Below are 7,091 nucleotides of genomic sequence, written 5' to 3'. Positions count from 1 at the left end.
AGGTTGAAGGGTTTTAAACTCCTGCAAAGCCTCCTGTTGGCCGGGTAAAGCCAAGCCGGGCAGCCCTGCAGCGGCGCCCGGGCGGGCCCGTGTCCCGCTAGGGGAGTGCCGGGCTCGGCGGGTTGCTCCCCGCTTCCCTCTGCTGAGAGGGGCGTTAAGCTTTCCCCAGGCCGGGGACTGTGCCAGCACTCCTGCTGGGACCTGCAGCTCCTGGCTGCGGGGGCTTGCCCCTCTGCTCCGGGGCAGACCCATCGCCAGACGTGGGGTCAGTTTCACCCAGGGTCAGGCTGGTGAGAGTGAGGGCCACTGTAGTGGGGGCTGTGGTGTGCTGTCTTGGTGTTCGTTGTCAATATTTTAGGGAAGCAGGCCCCTGGCTGCCCTGCTTCACCTGTGGCAGGTTGGGGTGTTAGGTCTGTGTTGTCAGGGTTGAGGTGGTCTTGTGACTGTAGGTTATGGTTGTGTGGGAAGGTTTGGATACAGATGATTCTACCTCCGGCAGGGGGTTGGACTAGATCAGCAACTGGTGGGTTGTGACCCAAAAGTGGCTCGCAAGAAAATACAAAAGGGTTGGAACAAACTTTTAAAGATGAATCAACACACTTAAAACATGGATTCTCCTTTTAAAGGAGAAAAATGTGGGAAAAACATGGCTTTTCCCTTGCAGGCTGTCAGAGCCTGCAAAGGGCTGCTTGAGGCCTTCCATGCCCCACATCCACGCCCTGCCCCATACACCCACCCCCTGCCCCACAAACTGGAGGGCAGGGGGCACTGCGTTGGGACTGGCTATCCATGTTTACAAGTGGGTCCTGGTACAGGAAAGGTTGAGAACCACTGGCCTAGACAGCCTCTGGAGGTCCCTTCCAGCCCTATGTGAGTCAGGGAGGTAAAATCAAGAATGGCTTTCAATAAGCACACTTCACCCTTTTGTTTAATTTTTTTCTTTGCCTGTGTCATTTTGAGCCTTTACAGTTTGTGTCTTCAAGCATGTCTCTAACTATGAACACAAGAAACTTTGTAATGAATCTCCATGTAATAATATGAATTCAAGAGCGGCTGGTGTAAATATAATGCCAAGGTCTTCTTCTCTAAACACATAGTAGTATTGCTTTGGCTGTATTGGTGTAAAGCGGCACAATCCTGCCTTGATACAGATATAGCTATAAACACGCTTATATCATCTGCATAACATATTGCTGTTTCGGAAGAGGGAATAAGCTATATTGGGGTAGAGCAGTTCTATAACTGACTCTTAAAATCTTCTATAAAAATAGCTATAGAAGTACAAAAACTGTTTGTGGGCCAGGCTTCATGTCATGAGGCTCTCAATCAAATTTTGAGAGTTGGTAATACTGTTTTATGGTGATGGCTGCTGAGTCCTGGCTTAAATTTATGGTTGGACCTGGCCTAAGGATGTGGGGCGTTGGTGGTGTTCTGTGGTGGGGGGCTTTGGCAGTGTTTGCTCTCATCATGCCACCATGGAGAGAAAGTGGTGGCCACAAGAAAGCTACCAAGGAGAGAAGTGGCAGTGGGTCCTAGTGCTGGCTCGTGTGCCTACCTCTGACCAGAGCTGGGTCATTCCAGTGAGAGTTGCAGGATGGACAGTATCTCTGAATTAAATGTTAGCTGTCTCAAGCTGGATGCCAAATGATAAACACCCCAAGCTGATCGCCTCTTACAGTTTTGGTGTAAGGGCTCACCTGGAGCTTAGCATGCCTTATTTTTAGCTGTTATTGTACTAGGTAGAATCCATAGTCATGCATTAGTTTCTGTATACACTGCATGGAAATATTTAGGCACTCAGTAATGTGATTCACAGGTAGCTCTGCTTAGTGTGCTGGTTTAAAATAATTTATAGGGAATGCTGATGAAAGAATGGGTTGACACTGGCACAGGGTATAAAACCCAGGATTCCCTTGTCCAGGATAAGTATCTGAGCTAGTATGAAAATGGTATGACTCCTCTTCTGGCTGTCTTCTTGGAGAAAAGACTGGCATGGACACCTAAAGCCAGGATAGGTTTTTAAGGGTGAGAATCCCCATGGATATATTGCTGTATTTATTGAACCCATATGTTCCCTTTTGCCCATGCGGGCAAGTGGCCTAATCACTAGGTGAGAGAGTTTTGCTTTCTTGATGTTGCAGCACAATGACAATTTAAGTTACCTTATGGTAAGTTCAATTGCTTCAACAGGAAGGAGAACATGCTTCACCTATAGCCTTTTAGCTGAAGCATGGGAGTTGAGAGATGAAGTTCAAATCCCCTCGAGCAGGAGAGTGTTGTGTTTTTTTTCCCCACCCCCATACTCTGGGTGAAGACTGTAGTCATGGATATATTGGATAAAATGAAATCACCACCAGCACCTCTTTCTCTTCCCTTGTTTTGTGGGATCCAATCCAGTAGGTGTTTGCTGACAGTGCTTTTCACTTCAGACCCAATAGGGGGCATAGAAGAATGTTTAGTTTGTAGATCTCTAAAGAGCTTAGGAACCTAGCTTGTCCATCACTGTCAAGACAGAGACAGTTCTGGGTTTTGCAGCAGCAAACATTTAGGTGTTTGGGGAACTATAGTGGTATACACCCATGGGCCTGCAGGCTATGTTGCACTGAAGTGGGAGTTTGGAACTTTGCCTATGTTCCAACTTGTGTGCCACTGCCTCTTTGGTTTGGAAGAATAAAGAACAGTATTGCTCAAGTGCTATAATAATCTTGAGGCAAGTTTCCTCAAAATCTTTAAAGTGGTAGAGTTCAAGTTCCTTGCATATGAGAGATATGTATATGTATATATATGTATAACAGAACTACTGGAAAAAAATTTGAATTGTGCAAGCATGATTTAAAATATGTGTGCGTGTGTGTGTGTGCTTACACAACTCCTCCTTTTTTTCCAGTAGTTCTCTGTCCCTCCCTTTTTCAAGTGACTTATGAGGTTCTCATTTATTCTTGTAATTCTACGAGCTGTACCAAACATTATAAGACATGATGATTAAAAAACAAAAAACAAAACCTATGACACCACTTTTGGTGGTGCTACAAATGCTACATTTTTTCACGCTTCTTTTCTGCAATTTAGCCGCTTGCTGATCTTTATCCTAGTAGAACAGCGTTTCAGAAACCTGCTTGCTTGTATTTATCATAAAATACTACTTTAATGTTTCCAATTTATAGATGTATGGGAAGCGGATCATGGCTCTGCTCTAGCCCTGTGGTGTCACTGCCCTGTGTTCCCGACCTTGCTCACTGGTCTCTATGGAGACTCTGTCTGGTGTCCGCAGTGATGGGTGCAGGGCAGACGGGCCCAGGCCAGGTAGGATCAGCTGCCCCTCCCCCTGGCCTGCAACAGTTCACTAAAATTCCTAAAGTTACCCTCCCTCCAAAATAACTGCTCACCCCTGGTCTATATCATTCTTGAAGTATGGGGAACAAAACTGGGCACAGTATTCAAGGTGTGGGTACACCATGGATTTGTAAAGGGGCATAATGATATTTCTCTTTTGTTTACCATTTCCTTTCCTTTCCTACAATTTAATAATTCCCAACACTTTGTTTGTCTTTTTGGTGCTGAGCACTGAGCTGATACTTTTAGCAAACTGTCCACAATGACTCCAGCTCTGTTTCCTGCATGGTAATGGCTAATGCAGAGCCCATTATGCTTCAGGTATGGTAGGTATTGTTTCATGTGCATCACTACTCATTTATGTTGAATTTTATCTGTCATTTAGTTGTCCATTTGTCTGTTGTCCTTCTGTAGTTTTTTCTCCTTCTGTGGGCCAGTGCATGCTACATGCAGCATATGGGCTGGACCTAGTGCTGTTGAGGCTTCATGCAGCACAGGGTATCAGTCCCATTTGGCCCACAGACCAGCCCAGTGACCTTCTGGTCTGTTGGATTGGATGAGTTTGACACCCCCGATCAACTATATGGTATTCTTTATGTAGAAGCTGAACGTTGGCTGTGGTGGTTCTCTTGCTTTACCTGTGTCAGGTTAGGGTATTAGGTCTGTGTTGTTTCAGGGTTGATGGTAGTCTTATGATTATGTAGTGCAGGGTTCAGCAACCCCCGGCACGTGTGCCAAGCATGGCACGCAAGGCCTTTTTGCTTGGCACACCACTGCCAGCCCGGGCTCTAAGCAGGTGCTGCCAGCCATGGAGCCCAGGCTGCTCTCAGCAGGCAGCTGGGAAGCTGCAAGCCCTACTGCAAGCAGACCAGGCTCTGTGGGCCGGCTGCAGTCAGGAGGCTGCAAACAGCTGCTCCGGGCTCCAGCATATCGGTACTCCAGCATCTTCCAAGGTAGACATTGTGGGTTTTTTGGCACTCTGGCCAAAAAACGTTGCCTACCCCTGACGTAGTGGCTAAAAATAACCATTCAGCACCAGCACAGTGCAGTAGGGGCTGTTGTTTAGTACTTCCAAAAGGTTTCAACTGTTAAGTACCAGGAAAACTGAGTCAGATTGTTGTGGTATTCTCACACAGACAGTTGTGATTTGTGGACTGACCAAAAAAGAAACTGATTATAAAGAAGGGAAACTGAAAGCGAATAGATGCATAAGGCTTTGAAATAAAGGAATGTGTTCGTAAATTTTTTTGGTTGTAATACAAATTATTATTTGTAAAATAGGCCTGGGATTCACTTTAATTTGACAGTGTCTCTATTCTTCCCTCATTTTACATTCCTACGCAGCAAAATGTTGGTGGGCATGTCCTTGTATAATGCAGTTACTTTTCTAAAATTCATAACTTCATCAATGTATTGATTTTGTTCTTTTGACATACCCACACTTATTCTTCTCTCCTAGCTATTCTCCATTCTTGGGTTCTTTTTCCTGATGCTTACTTGTTCATCTTGCAGATCAGGGGTGCCAAACTCATCTAGTTGCCATATTGCATTCACAGACTGGTCCCATGTGCTGTATCGAGCCCAGTGTGGGTAATGCATGCAGCGTGCACCACCTTCAGCCCTGCTCACCCTGTGCAGGATGCAAAGTAGAGGGCAGATCTGGGCTGACCCTGGATTCATTGTGGTCTGGTGCTAGTGCAACTTGCAGTGCTTGCCCTGGACTAGCTCTGTGTGCAGTGTGTGTCTGCTCCAGCCTCATTCACTGTGTGTAGTTTACACTGGACTGGCCTTGCCCTGTGTTGTGCATGTGCGGCTGATCTGTGGGCCTGATCCAGACTAACCCCAGATCCATTGTGTGGGGCCAGTCTAGCACAGGTGCACATGCAGTGTGTGTCCTGGACTGATGCTGCTTGTGCAGTGAATGCTCCAGACTGGACCCATGTGCTGCTTGTTGTAGCCCCTGTGCCATGTGCTGCTTTTGCCAATTGGTCTCTACACTACATATAGCCTGTGGACCTGGGGCCAGCACATGCTGCTAGTTAAGCATCATGACGTTTGGTAATGAAGTACGTACAAAATTGGTTTACTGGTATATTTGGCATTGCAAACTTGCTGAGTAGTGCTAAATATCCATAATGTTGTCCATTTTAGTTAGTTAGTTATATTTTAGCTTAGATTCTTTACTATATGGGCTCAGATCTTTGGCAGGTATGTGAAGCCAGATGACCAATGCAGCAATTCCTTTGATTTAACAAAATCTGGCAATTCCTCATGGCCCGGGGCCAGAATGCATTGCTGCAGGGCCTGGGCGGGCAGCAGGAGTAGCTGTCCTCGGGACAGGTTGGGTCTGGCTGGGTTGGCACCGTTGAGGAGAAGCAGCAGCTGAGCTGCGTGCCACTCAGGACCGGCTAAGCTGCAGCTTTCCCTCCCCAGTGCTGACCTGGCTGGGCCCGTCCCATCCTGAGCAGCATGTGCCTGAAGCCAGCCCAGCTGTGGCTTTCCCTCTCTGGTGCCAGCCTGGCTGGGATGGGAAGGCAAAGCTTTGCCACGTGCTGTTCAGGCTGGGCTGGGCTGGTCCTGAGTAGCACATGGCTCAGCCACTGCTGCTCCTTGCCCAGCCCGTATGGTCCCAAGCAGCACATGGCAAAGCAGCACGTGGCCAAAGCTGGCCCAACTACAGCTTTCTATCCTTGGTATTGTTCCTACCTGGCCTGAGCGGCATGCAGCGAAGCCCGCCCAGCCACTGCTTTCTCTTATCTGCACGTCGGGATCCTCTCCAGCTAGAAGCTGGACAGAAGCTACCCCAGGCACCCCTTCACCTCACTGGTGCCACATCATCTGGCCCAGCCCTTCTGGCCCCTCTTAAGCTGCAGACCTGGCCTGAGCTAGGGGTGGGGCGAAGCCAGCAAGGTGCCTGCAGCCGGCAGCTCATGCCACTGGAGGCTTTCAGGCAGGCAGCCACCATTATCTGGGTTTTGAAGGAGCTCCATGGGCCGGATGGAAGCATCTGGTGGGCTGAATGTGGCCTGCGGGCCATATTTTGCCTGCCCCTGGCTTAAATGGTATTATTCACAATCTAAGGTCATGAATTATATTGCTGTCAGTGGCTTATGGCCAGTTTCAAATTTTTTTTTTTTCCTGAATTTGGTGCAAATACTTTTAAAATCTAATCTTGCTCATTGGTTCTCTCTGCAGCTTTCATTGCATATAGTGGGTGTCACAAAAATGTATATTCACTTTAGTTATCTGGAATACACAAGCCCTTGTTCCATCTGCTGATTTAGTTCTGCTGCTTATTATCTCTCAGAGCCCTGAGGAAGAGTACTATAGTACCTGAAAGCTTGTCAGTCTTCCTGTCAACTATGTAGTTGGTGCAATAAAAGATGGTGCAGTCCTTTCTTCTCTCTCTCTCTTTTTTTTTTTTCCTGGACCATCATGGCTAGCCCATCACTCTAACCCTACCTGTAAGACAGTGACATTGATAGGACTACAGTAGATTGGTGACTAACAACTTTCTGGGCCCGTGAGCTGGATGAGTGTGTGGTTGATTTTTTCGGGTTAGATCTCCCTATGTTTGTTGTAAGTTATGCTGTTTTCTACCTAACAAAAGAACTCAAAATATCTATCGCTATATCTGTGTATTCCTGGTTTATGTTTTTTTGTTTTTTTTTTGAGCTACCTTGTAATACAAGTAATTGTTAAATCTAATGTTTCAGTAGTAACACAGTTCGGAGGTCTCCCTTTGAAGCATCTATGAG

General features: G+C 46.9%; 1 protein-coding gene across 1 annotated transcript in view; it reads left to right on the top strand.

Annotated features, from left to right (window-relative positions):
- LOC102371773 (serine/threonine-protein kinase 3) overlaps window positions 1–7,091 on the top strand; it is a 244,257-nt gene that overhangs the window by 4,483 nt on the left and 232,683 nt on the right. The window lies entirely within an intron of this gene.

The sequence above is a fragment of the Alligator sinensis genome, unplaced genomic scaffold (genome assembly GCF_000455745.1).
Source record: "Alligator sinensis unplaced genomic scaffold, ASM45574v1 scaffold497_1, whole genome shotgun sequence".
Taxonomy (NCBI): Eukaryota; Metazoa; Chordata; order Crocodylia; family Alligatoridae; genus Alligator; species Alligator sinensis.
This window is presented reverse-complemented; position numbering and strand designations above follow the sequence as displayed.